Here is a 15,676-nt window from a genome sequence, read left to right on the forward strand (position 1 = left end):
AATAGGATGTCTGCAATTTGCTTCAAAATAATTCTGTGGGTGGGGTATAGATGAAACAAGATTATTCACATGTTGATAATTGTTGAAATTAGGACTGGTTTATAAAGGTTTATTATACTCTTCTCTCTACTTTTTATATATGTTTTTTTCATATGTATATGACTATATATATGACATTTGTTTTCTCATATGTATATCATGTGTATCTCATATATATGAGATAAACGTATCAATGCATATGCATGTATATATGTATGTATAAACGTTTCCTACTCATTTTCTTTATAAAACGAGTTTAAAAATGTGAATGCAAACACATTATCTGTTCCTAGGAAGCCTACACTTTATATTGTAATCTAGTAATCTCAGACTGCTAGAATTTGGGAGAAGCCAGCTATCAACCATATGCAATCTGAGTATGCCCTGACTGGGAAGACAGAACTGTCTTTCTGGCTGACAATGGGAGAGAAAGGGATTTCCCTCCTATTGGCAAGTTTGGGGTGGGGCTAGGAGGCCAATACAGGTAGCAACATGTTCTTAACATTGAAAGGGGCCAAAACAGTTGCCTTCAATGAGTTAATGTGTGTCAGCACTTAAAACAGTGCTTAGGGTGTTCTAAGTGCTATGTAAGTGTTTGTTGTTGCCGTTATTTCATGTTAATGATTTTTCCATCATCAACTAACCTGAAATATGCCCTTTGCTGACAAGGCCCCCTCCTTCCCTCCTGCGGTAGTATCTTCAAGACTCCATATAACCCAGAAATTCAGACCTTGAACTGTTGAAGGAGAGAGGTGACTTTTACCCAAGAGTGTCTTGGTTTCCTCTTTTTCTTGCCTTTCTAGGGGAGAGGCAGCCAGCAGTACTGGTTACTGCAGCAAATGCAGCAACAATAGAGACTACCAGCAGTGCTGGGGGCAGAAAGGTGGCCATGGCAAAAGTGCAGGTCACAGCGAGGGCAGCAGAGCCTGCAGCACACAGCAGGGCCCTGGACCAGGGCAGGGTCCTGGTGGGGCCCCGGAGGAACTCAGTGCCCAAAGGGGCATTGTAGGCACCATGTAGGTAACTTCCAGGGCACAAGGAAGTAGATGAGACATCTGGCCACATGGCAAGGGTGGGGTGGGGTTGTAGATGCCAAGCGGTTTAACAGTTAGTGGGACGAAGTTGATTAAACCTTGACTGGAGATTTTGGAGGAGGGTGTTTCATATACTGCCCCCTCAGTGGTGGCGGTATGTGTGTGTGTGTGTGTAAAGCCCGCATGCATCTGCGCATGTGTATATGGACATCTTTTTGCATGCAGCAGTGGCAATAGGAGATTCAGTCCCCCAGTAAAAAGGAGTCAAACTTCATATTTAGAGTAAATACACAAATAAGTGAACATTGCTGGGTAATCAACCTGATACACATTTTTTTCTCTACAGTGGAGTTGCATTTCATACACATACACATTTATTTTATGGGAATTCAACTAAAAGTGCTTGGCTTAGCAAACCAACAGCCTACACATCAATAAAAAACAAGATAAAAGTGAGAGAAGGACAAAAATATTTATTTATTTATTTATTTTTGCAGTACGCGGGCCTCTCACTGTTGTGGCCTCTCCCGTCGCGGACCACAGGCTCTGGACGCACAGGCTCAGCGGCCATGGCTCACAGGCCTAACTGCTCCACAGCATGTGGGATCTTCCCAGACCAGGGCACGAACGCGTGTCCCCTGCATCAGCAGGCGGACTCTCAACCACTGCGCCACCAGAGGGGCCCAAAAATATTTATTTTAATGGTGCATCCACCATGACACCAACAACTGGTGCTCCCTTGCATGTCTAGCTCTTGTGTGATTCTCAGGAACATCTTGCTGCTCTGTGGGATTCTAGCCCTTAAAGACATGGTTGTATTTTTTGTTTTTTGGTTTTGTTTTAATAGAACATGCACTCTAAATGCAAACCAGCTACCTTATTCAGAACTCAATGAAGAATACCAGCTTCTCACTCTCTCTTCTTACAAAATTTAAAAATGTTGAAAATTACATTTTTCACTTATATTAAGTGGAATCATTTGAAAGTGATATATATTACTGAGTAGGGCTGTATACACAAAATTATGCATTCCAAATTAAGGGAATAACAAATTTAGCTGCTACGTGATTTTCTCTTACATGCTGACTTTAGACCTATCCCTGCATAAAACATGGCTCCTCTGTATGATTTCTGTTACATGTCATGAATCAAAACAAATGTCTCATTTGTAGGTGTTGAATTAGTGTGGCACGGAGGGTGTGTCAAAATTCAATGTTTATCATTTTATTTCATACAAGACAACAATAGATCCTTAAGAGCAGGGTGGGTTGAGCATTGAAAAGTGAAGATGAAGTTTAAATGCAGCATCTAGGGAAGGAAGGGCCAAGGGATGTTGGAAAACAACCCTTTTCATATCTCAAAGGGACTGAACAGTAACGGGTAGAAATGTGGTAGAGTTGCCACAAGGACGGGAACTTGGCTATGTAAATTGCAAAACCCAAGTCTGGCTTACCTGGTCTTATGTGACAATGTGAATATTATAAACTGATTATCATATTTGAGGCATCTGTGACCAACCCCAGCCCTACATTTTAGCCATGCTGTGTAATGGTGTGAAGAACCCATTGATCCAAAGCAATCTTGCGGCCGCCCCTCTGTAGGACTGAAAGTGCCTTTGATTCTGCCTGTTACCGTCCCTGTTCTTTTTCTGGAATTATCAATTCTTCTGGGGGTTCAACCTGCCTGGATTTCTTGTTCTCTGGAGGCAGAAGAGCCTCCTGGGAGGTGAACTCAAGCTGGGGCTCAGGAGCATTGGCTCTGGGCAAGCTGGTGAGATGGCCTGATACTTGTGTTTTGAGGGGGAGAGGAAGGTGGTGGGAAAGGGTAAGAAACTTCCTGGGAGGGAAGGATCTGAGCACATGGAATGTGACCCAGAACAAAGTCTTAGTCATCAGAGCTAAGGGAGGAAGCTCTGAATACAATGCATCAGCCCTCCAGTGTGGGTTAAACTCAATATGAACTCTTTTGGTTTTAAGTTTTTCTAGGACTTCAAATTATCTCCTTACATATAGTGTGGAATTATATGGCTTTATAATGAGTAGTTTCAAGTGTATGAATGTGAAATAAGTTTATTATGCTCTAAAACTTGTCTTATCTGTGGATAATTTAAGCCTCTTGTTAAGGGGCAGAAGTATGAGGTTTTGGCTTTCCTGTTGTGTATTCTTTAGACTTTGGAATGTTAATAATGTAACTAATTTTTCAAAATAAGAAAATACTTTGGAAGATTTCCTAACACATTTCAATAATGGTTTGGGAAGAAAGTTTGTTTTCTCAGTTTGTTTTATATGATTTCCACACAAAGTTCCTAAAGCAAAATCAGTATACAATAAATCCTGGAGCTGGTGCTGTCAGTTTCTCACTACAAGTACATTAGATCGAATCCCCTGTCCTACTCATGTACTCTCTGTACATTCTGTTTCCAGGTACACTTAGAGAAAACCAAATGCAAAAATGTCTTGCTGCGTGATCATTTCTGTCTTGTACTATCCTCTTACCTCTTGCACTTTTTTTTTTTTTTTCCTGCTTCCAGTAGAAGTTCTACAAAGCTGCATGGTATCTTTTTTTTTTTTTTTTTTAAACTTTACAGGAGAGAAAGTCAATTTACAAGAAAGATTGGCTGCTTTTCCTGATTATAGAGGAGGGAGAGCAAAAGACGTCAGCAAGCAAGGCTCTATCCTCTGTTGTTTGATTCTTACCTCCATTTTCCCTCTTTCAGACTGGTGTCAGGGTTCACCGCAGTTGCAGAGGAGGTTGACCTTACCATTAGCAGGGCTACTTAGAGGCCTGGTCCTTCTTCATAGCAAGTGGGCTTGGGCCCAACTCTGAATCCAGCCACGCAAACACTGCCCGTGAAGCCCTAGCAGGTCAGTCCACTGGCTTCTCTTTTCCTTTCTTCCACAATCACACACACAGCCTTGCTTCAAGCTTCTAGGAATTAATAAGGGAAGAGACAAACATTAGCCTACCAAGATTCTAATTAACTTTGATGTGGATTTATGTGTAAAGTTGGATGAGTCACTGATTTTTAATAAATGGGAGAGAAAAATCTTAAAGATTAATGTAATAGCTGAGAACACAGGAGGGAGAACTTTGATGCTTGCTTAATTCTTTTCCCCAACCCACGTCATTTGGAGAAAAAAATATCAAAGACCTTTACAAAAGGGGGAAAGGAAAGGGGATTATGCAAATTAAAAGTTCACAGGACTAAATCATTACTCTTGTGCAAATGAGCTTCTCCTTCATGTGCTTTTCAGGAGTGTTTTAGGGCTATATTTGCTGAGGATACATTCCAGAGGATAATGAGAAATGGAGGCATGGTAAAAAAGAGACTGATTATAAATTAACTGATCTTTCTGTGTGTTACAGAGTTCTATGTATTGAGTTTTCCCCCTCCTCCCACCTGGTCCAGGCAGCTGTCAGAAACCTAGACCGCTATGGCTACCTTTCCAGCTGTCCTTAGAGTGGTCTAAGCTCTTCATTGGCTTCAGGGCCATTGCTGTCCTACACCGTCTTTTGCCCTGATTTAGGGACTAGGGCAGAGCGAAGGTTTCTGACTGCTAACAGAAGCTTCTCACTCTTGGGTGAAATGGTTAAAACCAGCAGGTCTGTGGGCTCCTAGGCCACTCACTTTCCAATTTGACAGAATGTTCCAGTGTTGAGTGTCATCAAAGTTAAATAATTTGGCCTAAAGCTCTCTTTGGCCTGATAATAGACAGCTGCAATGTATAAAGATATATTTTGAGTTATTGTACAGATTAAATATCCAACTTTTTCCTAAATGGTAAACTGACATGGTGAGAGATATGAAACAATGCACAAGGCCTTATTGTGTTTGATTAACTGTGGATGCTTCCGTAGCTTAGACAGCTGGGTTGAACAAAATTGTAATTTCACAGCCTTACTAAAAAAGTCATTAATCTTTTATCATTTTATAAAGTAAGAACTTAGTATATATTTACTGATAATGAGAGGAATATGTAGGTTGACATAATTTATTGAAACTTTATTTCACACTTGAGTTCTGTGGACAAATATTTATAAATAACCTCCTGGGATGTACATCTTTTCTCACCTGTCATACTTTTTCTTAGAAAAAATTCATGAGACTATATGCCACAGAGACTGCTGAGGGAAGTAACTAATAGTAGTGAAGACTTTGAAGGCTGACTTCTGGCTTTACCTCTTATTAGCTGTGCAACCTCGTTTAAGTCCCTTAACAGCCCAATTTCTACAGCTCAAAGATAGAGATAATACCACTCCATCCTAGAGTTCTGTATTAAATGAAATAACATCTGCAATGTACACAAGCCAGTGTTGGGAATGTAGGAAAACACTTAATAGCAGAGCTATCATTCCTAGAAACAGAATTGCTGTGTTAAGGGTTTGTATATTAAAAATATTGATACAAATTGCTAAAGTTAATCTCAAAATTTGATTATAAAGTTTTGGGACTCATGAATGAATATATGATAGTAAGAGATAACAGGGATACCCATTAATGTAAGAATCTGCCCCTAGTATTCACCTGTTTGTTTTGTATCTGTTCTTGCTTCTTCTGATAACAGCATTTGATTTTCCTTGGGAGAACTACATTTCCTCCATTCTCAATCCATGTAGTGCAGTGGGGCTAACCCCATGCTGTGGCTTCAGCAGGGAGCAGGAGTATATGAGACAGTCCTGGGTAATCAAGACAATGTATCCCCCTGCCACAGTGATTGGTTCAGTAATGGGCATATGACTTGAGCTGGCCCAATAAGAATCCACTGTAGCATATTTATTGATAGTATTGGGAAAGTGAAACCTCCTGGGATGTACATATTTTCTCACCTGTCATAGTTTTGCTTAGAATAAATTCATGAGACTATATGCCACAGAGACTGCTGAGGGAAATAACTAATAGTAGTGAAGACTACTATTAGTAGTAGTCTTCACTTTTTGCTGGGGTTGCTAAGACTGAGCTGCTGGTCGTTTCTTCTATCTGGAAAGAATCTACTGGGGAATAAAGCATGAGGAAATGCAGAGCTGAGATGTGTTCATGTTTGAATACTTGGGTATAGCTATGTCAAGTTTTGAATTACATGAGTCAAAATATTCCCTTTGATGTGTCATGCTCAAATCACTTTGTGTCAGGTTCTTACTGAAAGGTGACTAAACCCAACAGATCATATTATGTCCCTCAAGTTCACATCCTGCATAGGAAATAAGCAGAGTTTCTATCACATTAAATGTCAGAGACATTTATGTTCCAAGATACTTCTGAATGATGGTAGGTCACAAGTCAATATGAGTTATGCGATGCTTGTCTGAAGTTGTCATTGGATTAAGACCTACATTGGACAGATTTAGGTTTCCTTCAAAAGCATGACTGCAGCTATGGATACTCATTGATTACCTGGTAACTAGCCATGGTTCTATGAAAGTATGTATATGTCTGAAGGTAAATACAGGGAATTTTTTTTTTAAAGTTGAATGATTTGTTAAAATGAAAATCTGCAAACTGTATGTATTGGTGTTAATTTCTAAGACTTCTTCCTGGTAGGTTTGCATTACAAAACTTAAGTATTGTCTGTATTTAACTTTTTCATTTGTCCATGGTGAATATACAAAGCTGAAATGCAGGGTCCTGTTTTTTTTGTTTGTTTGTTTGTTTTTTTTTTTGCGGTACGCGGGCCTCTCACTGTTGTGGCCTCTCCCGTTGTGGAGCACAGGCTCGATGCGCAGGCTCAGCGGCCATGGCTCACGGGCCCAGTCGCTCCGCGGCATGTGGGATTTTCCCGGACTGGGGCACGAACCCGTGTCCCCTGCATCGGCAGGCGGATTCTCAACCACTGCGCCACCAGGGAAGCCCAGAGTCCTGTTGAGGGAATCACAGAAAGCAAAGCCAAACAGAACATAAAGACCAAACTTGGGAGAACTTTGAGCCCTGGTCCAGAGCATTTACACTTCATTCTTTGTGTCATGAGGGGTCCTTAAATATTTTGAGAAAGTTTCTAGAAGATTAATAGGGCAATGATATGCAGATGAGAGGAGAAGACAGGAAACAGGAGGCAAGGAAAGGAATTATTGGACTCGCAGTAATTCAGGTTGAGATTTTTTTTTTTAAAAGTGGGGCAGTGGGAATGGAAAGCAAACAATGGATGGGGGAGGCATTGAGAAGGAAGAGAAAATAAGACTTGGCCACCTCAAGAATAAGGGGCAACAGAGAGAGAAGAGTCAAAGATGAGCTTTATCATTAATTTTTTAAAAAGATAAGTTAGTTTGGGGAACTGATTTGGTTTGGTGGAGGCGCTGTGAGTAAGGTAATTAGTTTGATTTTATATTTATTTGTACTCCTTTCGATTTGGATTTCAGTTCTCTTAGAAGTTGAACACAGTATGTAGAGTGGGAGGTAACCACGAGGTGGCCGAAAACTGCTCTCCCAGAGCTATATGTAAAGAGAAGTATGAAAAGTAACTTTAAGAGCAATAATCTTTATCCATAGCCTGTGACTGTATTAACTCATCCAAAGAAAATTGCTCACTAGAAAGGGGGTTATTTGGTAATGAAATAAATAAAATGGTGAGCCATGAAGATAAAGTTTGGCAGTGTCCAAAAAGCATTGTTTGGAATGGTCTGAGGCCTTAGGCAGTCTGGTGTGATAGGCAGATATGACCCAGCCTGTTGATGGATGGATGTTACCAGGCTATTTTAACCTTATGACACTTCATAATTGGTTCTAATTTTATGCTCACCAAATCAACCTCCTAAATATAATTTGGCTCCCCATATGGTTTCTATGCTGGGAGAAAAATTTTGAGTAGCTGGTCCTTTCTCATTGTTTGTCATTAAATTGGTATTCTAGGTAAGAAACACACATGTCAATCATGAGTTTCCACAGTGTTGAGTCATCATCCTCATGAACTGCGCAACCCCGAGGCACAGGCGAAACTGGGTTTCCCCATCTGTAAGGCTGAGGGCCAGTCTCTGCCTGGTGGAGAGCTACCAGGTCAAAGCCTCACCGTAGGTAGGTAGCTGACCTTCCTTCCCCCTGGTATGTTTTCACATTTCTGTGATCTCTTCTCTTCAAGCATATATACTCCCTGACCCAGAAAACACCAGGCAACAGAGAATCAACAAGGCCTTAAATCTGCTAGAAGATCTGCCACAGGCTGGAAGAATTAATAGCTGGGACATTTTTCTACTTGGGGAATTTTAAGGCACCACCCAAATCCTATTTACTTTGTTAAGTTTTGCATGTGTGTGTATATGGGGTGTGTGTGTGTGTGTGTGTGTGTGAGAGAGAGAGAGAGAGAGAGAGAGAGAGAGAGAGAGAGATCATAAATTTACTCTTGATCATTATAGAAAACAATAATGAGGAAACAAAGATGAATAAAAACAAGTTAACAGGGGCTTCCCTGGTGGCGCAGTGGTTGAGAGTCCGCCTGCTGATGTAGGGGACGCGGGTTCGTGCCTCGGTCCGGGAAGATCCCACATGCCGCGGAGCAGCTGGGCCCGTGAGCCATGGCCGCTGGGCCTGTGCGTCCGGAGCCTGTGCTCCACAACAGGAGAGGCCACAACAGTGAGGGGCCCGCGTACCGCAAAAAAAAAAAAAAAAACAAAAAAAACAAACAAAAAAACCCCCAAGTTAACACCCCTTCCCAGAGGCAACCATGGTTTGCATTCTGGCATATTTCCACCTAGGCAATTTCTTTTTACTTTTAATTTATACGCAATTTTAAAAACCTTCATTATTCCACTGTAGATTAGAAGTAGCAATCTAAAGAAAGGGAAGAGGAAGAAAAGTCATAAAAAGTAGATACAGTTTGTTAAACCTCATAGTGTTCTGGATCATTTCATGGGCCATAGCCATGCACAGCTCAGTAATTCCTGGGGTCAGTCCCTGTACTGTAATTGGTACAATAATAAATTTTCAGCATGATGACCTCAAATCATCATTAAATGGTTAATTTATATTCGGTATACTTCTGTTAATAGTAGAAGATATAAAGAATACACTTCTGAACTGTGTCCTTCAAGCTGGTTAATATGTTTAAGGAATGAAGTAAACCCTTAGCTGTGTGGAAACTTGATTATACAGAATTCTTCTTTTTCTATGGGTTCCAAATAGACAAGATGTAGCTAAAACTATTGGTTGCCTCTCTGGCATCCATTCCACCCTTCTCCCATTAGTTGGCAGGTATACTTTTGGTGGGGCTGACACAATTCTAGCTCCAGAGAAAGGCTCTGCTTGGCTTAAGCTAGTCATGATAATCACATCCCCTTTGCCCTAGTAACTGATTCAGGAAAGAGCCTGGAGCTGTGACCTAAAGCAACAGATCAAAGCATTTCTCTGGCCACAGTGACCATTCAGAGGTAGATGTTGACCCCAATTCATCAGTCAGGATAAAGCCATTAGCTTCTGTTCAGCGGCTGTGAGAGGCTCTCTTCTCCTGTAATCTGGATGTACATTTGAGTCCTGGAACTGCAGCAACCACTCGTTGCAATGAGAAAGTCCACCTGAGGATTTTTTTAAGGCAGCAGAAGAGATGATCTATTGTACACGTGTTACACTCAGCCACACCTGAGAATACAACTAGTCCAGAATGTCACAGAACCAAGAGAGCCTGTTTTGGTGTGTGCAAAGTGGGCCTCTCAGCGGAGGCTGTGGCAACAAGATGGCTATGGAAGTTCTAGATCCATTGAAACAAGTTCCAGGCAGTAGCATGCAATCTAACAACTTGTACCATTGTGCCTGGCCACCTGCCTTCCATATTTCTGCTCTTGTGGCCTCTGTGGGTGTTCAAGGTAGTGGTTCACTTGGACCTCTAACTCATCTTTCTTTCTTCTTTTGGGCTTCAGCCTGCACATCTTCTTCTTCCTCTGCTTGGCTCTCATGGTGTGGAGGTTTCTAAGAAGATGGTGCTAAGGCCAATCGCCTGCCTGAGCATTAATTCAACCCATGGAAGAGGGCAGAACTGAGACAGAAAAAAGAAGCCAGAATCCTGAAATTCACTCTATACCTGGGCTTGAGCAAATGATTTTAATTTATATTTAAGCTATTTTGATTTGCATATCCAATACTGTGTTTTGTTGGAGGTGAAGGTAGGCCATCAACACATAAATGTCCGGAAGTTCTGTTAAAGGCATGCATGTAATGTTCCAGACACCAATCAGGGCTGGGCTTGAGTCACAATTACGAAGAAGATAGCATACCACACAGGAGCCGCTCAGTAAATAAATATTGGTTGAGTGTAGTTGGAGTCGTCAGAATGGGTTAGGACTCGCTAGGAGTAAAGATAGAGAGTAGAGGTCTGAAGACTCAAACTCCAGTAGGCGTAAGGAGGAAAAATTGCAATTAGTGAAGGAGCCCCTGAAGAGATAGGGTGAGAGGCAGCATGTTGCCCCATCATTGTGCCTAAGAGAAAAAGTTTCCATTAAGAGCTGGTGATCTACAATGTCAGATGTTTCAGAGGTACCAAGATAATCAATGAACAAGATGAACTTGGTAATTTGGAAGTAATCGGTGACTTGGTGCGTTGCACAGAAGCAAATACTAAGTGACTTTGAATTTTATTAGATTTGGGATAAATATGGTGTAAACAAAGTTTCCCAGAGACACTGGCCCAACAAAGTACAGCGTCATAGTGACAGACACAAAATGGATCTTCTTTGGTTCTGCTTCTATTTTCTTTGTAGAAAAATCCAGAGATTTGAAAATTCTTTACACCATTTTGGGGAAATCCAGGGTATTTTTTTTTTTTTTTTTTGCGGTATGCGGGCCTCTCACTGTTGTGGCCTCTCCCGTTGCGGAGCACAGGCTCCGGATGCGCAGGCCTAGCGGCCATGGCTCACGGACTTAGTTGCTCCGCGGCATGTGGGATCTTCCCGGACCGGGGCACGAACCCGTGTCTCCTGCATCGGCAGGCGGATTCTCAACCACTGCGCCACCAGGGAAGCCCCAGGGTATTTTTTTTATGTTTATTACAAACCACTGGTTGCTAAGTGGCATTCACCATTTTCCTACTGTCCTCCTCTGACTCTCTTGGGGAACAGGTGATATTGGCAAGGGCACTGGGCAAAGAAGAGAAGTGACTTCCAGAAGACCAGCCAGCCACCAACCACTTTCCACAGCTTGTGGCCTTCACTCTGGGAGTTTCACTACCATCAGGGCATAGCTAGTCCTCAGCCCTGGGCCTCAGAAATCTCATTTTTTCCAGCACCCCAAGAGAGTGCCATTAACCCGGCTCTCAGAGGCTTGTCTCCTATGCATGAATTTGTCAAATTTTAGGAAGCATTATAACTATCAAGAAATGAAAATGCCTGGCCTGGCAGAAGATTGGTGAGCAAGGAATCCAAATATGAGGAGTGATTTGATTCAAGAAGTATCCCCCAGCTGGAACAGATTGGGGTACTGTTACCAAGAAGTTCAAAATATTAGTGTTCAGTCAGAATTCCTTTTCCTCTAGGTAACACTTGCATAGTTATTTGTAAACATTTTCTTCCTCTGGGATCCTGTTTTTTCCCTCTGCTCATGTGGCTGATCATCTTCTATTCGTGTGGTTTTTCTTTCAAACATGAGTCTGATATATATATACTTGATTCGGGTTCTACTTACAACCAAAGACAGTTCTGCCTCCTTGAGACTGCTCTCCGCCACCTTGATTGGAGTTTTAACTGTTCACAAACATTCCCTTCATACATTTTTAAAGACAGTCTTTGAAGCTTATTCCCATAGTTGAAAATGTGTATCCAGTGACTTTGATATTTTCTAGTTTGTTCATTCATTCATTGCTCATCCATTTATTCATGCATCCATTCCATAAATATTCAGCGTATGCCTCCTCTGTGTCAGGTATTGTGGTAGATGCTGGGATAATAACGACTTGTAATAGAGTCACAGTTTGGCCCTTCTGAGCTTCTGACGATGAGTACTGGGAAAGAGTTCACTCTAGGCCCTGGGGATGGTGATAGTTCCTGTTGCTATGGGAGCCCAAACATCAATGCCTATGGGAGTGTCCACTGATGTCCATCAGTGACGGTCACTTTTCCTTGTTGATGGCTCCACTGCCTTAGTACGTAGTATTGGACACTGCCAGAGGTGGTAGTGAGGCCTCTGGGTCTGTCCCTAAGTCTGGGCTCAAGGCAGCCAGGACTGTGAGAGCATGCATAATATACAGTGAGGGTGCCATGTTCTGATGCTGCAGAGGCTGATGGATTCAATGCTAATCACTCTGCTGTCTTGAACTTCTGTCTGTTTTAGCATTTCTCACTTTTTCCATTCTCCCCCCACCCCGGTTTTATTGAGATTTAATTGACACATTGTGTGAGTTTATTTTTATTTTATTTAATTAATTAATTAATTTATTTTGTGCTAGGCGGGCCTCTCACTGTTGTGGCCTCTCCCGTTGCGGAGCACAGGCTCCGGACTCGCAGGCTCAGCGGCCATGGCTCAGGGGCCCAGCCGCTCCGCAGCATGTGGGATCTTCCCGGACTGGGGCAGGAACCAGTGTCCCCGGCATCGGCAGGCGGACTCTCAACCACTGCACCACCAGGGAAGACCCATTGTGTGAGTTTAAGGTGTATACTGTGATGATTTGATAGATGTATATATTGTGGAGATATATAAGGTTAGTCACAATAAGGTTTGTCAACACATCTTTCACCTCATATAATTACCATTTTGTTGTTGTTGTGAGAACATTTAAAATCTACTCGCATAAAAACTCTCAACTATAAAATACGGTATTGTTAACTGTGGTTACCATGATATGTATTATTCCTCTCATAACTGGAGGTTTGTATCCTTTGACCAATATCTCCTCATTTCCCTCACCCACCAGCCCCTGAGAACCACAGTTCTACTCTCTACTTCTATGAATTTGGCTTTATAAGATTCCACACATAAGTGAGATCATACAGTATTTTTCTTTCTCTGTCAACTTATTTCACTTAGCATAATGCCCTCAAGGTTCATCCATGTTGTTGCAAATGGTAGGATTTCCTTCTTTTTTACAGCTGAATAATATTTCCATGTCTTGGCTATTGTGAATAATGTTGCAATAAACATGGGAGTGCAGATAGCTCTCTTAGACAGTGATTTCATTTTCTTTGGCTATGTAACCAAATGTAGAACTGGTGGATCATATGGTAGTTCTATTTTTAATTTTTTGAAGAACCGCCATACTGTTTTCCATGGTGCCTATACCAATTTACATTGCCACCAACAGTGCACAAGTGTTTTCTTTTCTCTGAGTCCTCACCAATCCTTGTATCTTGTCTTTTTGATAATAGTCTTTCTAACACATATGAAGTGATATCTCATTCTGGATTTCATTTGCATTCCCCTGATGATTAGTGGTATTGAACATCTTTTCATGTACCTGTTGGCCATTTGGAAGTTTTCTTTGGAAAAATATCTATTCAGGTCCTTTGCCCATTTTTAATTGGATTATATTATTATTTTGCTTTTGAGTTATACGTATTCTATAGATATTTTGGATATTAACCCCTTATCATATATACAGTTTGTAAATATTTTCTCCCTTTCTATAGGTTACCTTTTCATTTTGTCAACTGTTTCTTTTGCTGTGCAGAAGCTTTCTAGTATGATGTAGTCTCACTTGTTGATATTTGCTTTTGTTGTTTGTGCTTTTGGTGTCATATCCAAAAAATACTTGTCAAGACTAATGTCAAAGAATTTTTTCCCTCTATTTTCTTCTAAGGGTTTTATGTTTCAGGTTTCAGGTCTTGTGCTTAAGTCCTTAATCTATTTGAAATTAATTTTTGTAAAAGGAGTAAGGTAGGGGTCCAACTTCATTCTTTTGAATGTGAATATCTAGTTTTCCCAATACCATTTATTGAAGACACTGTCCTTTCCCCATTGAGTATTCATGACTACCTTTTCAAATATTAGTTGACTGTATGTGCATGAGTTTATCTCCAGGCTCTCAATTTTGTTAGATTGGTTGATGTATCTGTTTTTATGCCAGTACCATATTGTTTTGATTACTATAGCTTTGTAATATAGTTTGAAATCAGGAAATGTAATGCCTCTAAGTTTGCTCTTCTTTCTCAATATTGCTTTGACTCTTCAGGGTCTTTTGTGATATCATACAAATTTTAAGATTTTTTTTTTCTATTTCTGTGAAAAATGCCTTTAAAATTCTGACAGGATTGCAGTGAATCTGTAGATTTCTTTGGGTAGTATGGTCATTTTAACAGTGTTCACTCTTCTAATCCATGGACATGGATATCTTTCCATTTATTTGTGTCTTCTTCAATTTCTTTCACAATTTCTTTCTTATAGTTTTTGGTGTGTAGATCTTTTACTTCCTTAGTTAAATTTATTCCTAAGTATTTTATTGTTTTCGATGCTGTTGTGAATGAAATTTATTTATTTATTTATTTTTCAGGTAGTTTATTATTAGTGTATAGAAATAGAACTGATTGTTGTATGTCGATTTTGTATCTTGAAACTTTACTGAATTCATTTATTAGTTCTAACAGCTTTTGGGTGGTATCTTTAGTATTTTCTATATACAGTATTATGTCATCAGCAAACACAGAATTTTACTTTTTTCCTTTCTGATTTGGATGCCTTTTATTTCTTTTTCTTGCTTAATTCCTCTGGCTAGGACTTCCAGTACTATGTTGAATAGGAGTGGTGGTAGTGTACACTCTTGTCATGTTCCTGATCTTAGAAGGGAAGCTTTCAACCATTCACCACTGTGTATGATGTTAGTTGTGCTGTCATATGTGGCCTCTATTATGTTGAGGTATGTTACTTTTATACACACTTTGTTGAGATTTTTTTTTTTATTATGAAAGGGTATTAAATTTTGTTGAATACTTTTTTGTATCTATTGAAATGATCATGATATTTATCTTTCATTTTTTAAATGTGATATACCACATTTATTGGTTTACGTATGTTGAACCATTCTTACATCCCAGGAATGAATCCCACTTGACCTGGTGTATGATCATTTTAATGGGTTATTGAGTTAGGTTTGCTAATATTTTGTTGATAATTTTGGCTTCTATATTTATCAGGGATATTGGCCTGTACTTTTCTTTTACTTTCATTTTCTTATCTGGCTTTAGTATTAGGGTAATGCTGGCCTTATAAAATGTGTTTGGAAGCATTCCCTCCTCTTCATTTTTTGGGAAGAGTTTGATAAAGATTGGTATTAATTCTTCTTTAAATGTTTGATAGAATTCATTCATAAAGCCATTTGGTCCTGGGCTTTCCTTTCTTGGGAGGCTTTTGATTACTGATTCAATCTCCTTGCTCATTATTGGTCTGCTCAGAGTTCCTGTTTCTTCATGATTCAGTCTTGGTAGGTTGGATGTTTCTAGGAATTGATCCATTTCTTCTAGCTTGTCCAATTTTCTGGTGTATACTTAACTTATTCATAGTAGTCTCACAATACTTTGTATTTCTGTGCTATCAGTTTTAAAGTCTCCTCTTTCATTTATAATATTATTTTTTTGAGTCTCCTTTTTTTCTTGGTTACTCTAGCTAAAGTTTTGTTAATTTTGTTTATCTTTTCAAAAAATCAACTTTTAGTTTTGTTGCCCTTTTCTGTTTGTTTTCTATTTTCTATTTCATTTATTTCTGCTCT

This window comes from Kogia breviceps, chromosome 2 (genome assembly GCF_026419965.1).
Source record: "Kogia breviceps isolate mKogBre1 chromosome 2, mKogBre1 haplotype 1, whole genome shotgun sequence".
NCBI lineage: Eukaryota > Metazoa > Chordata > Mammalia > Artiodactyla > Physeteridae > Kogia > Kogia breviceps.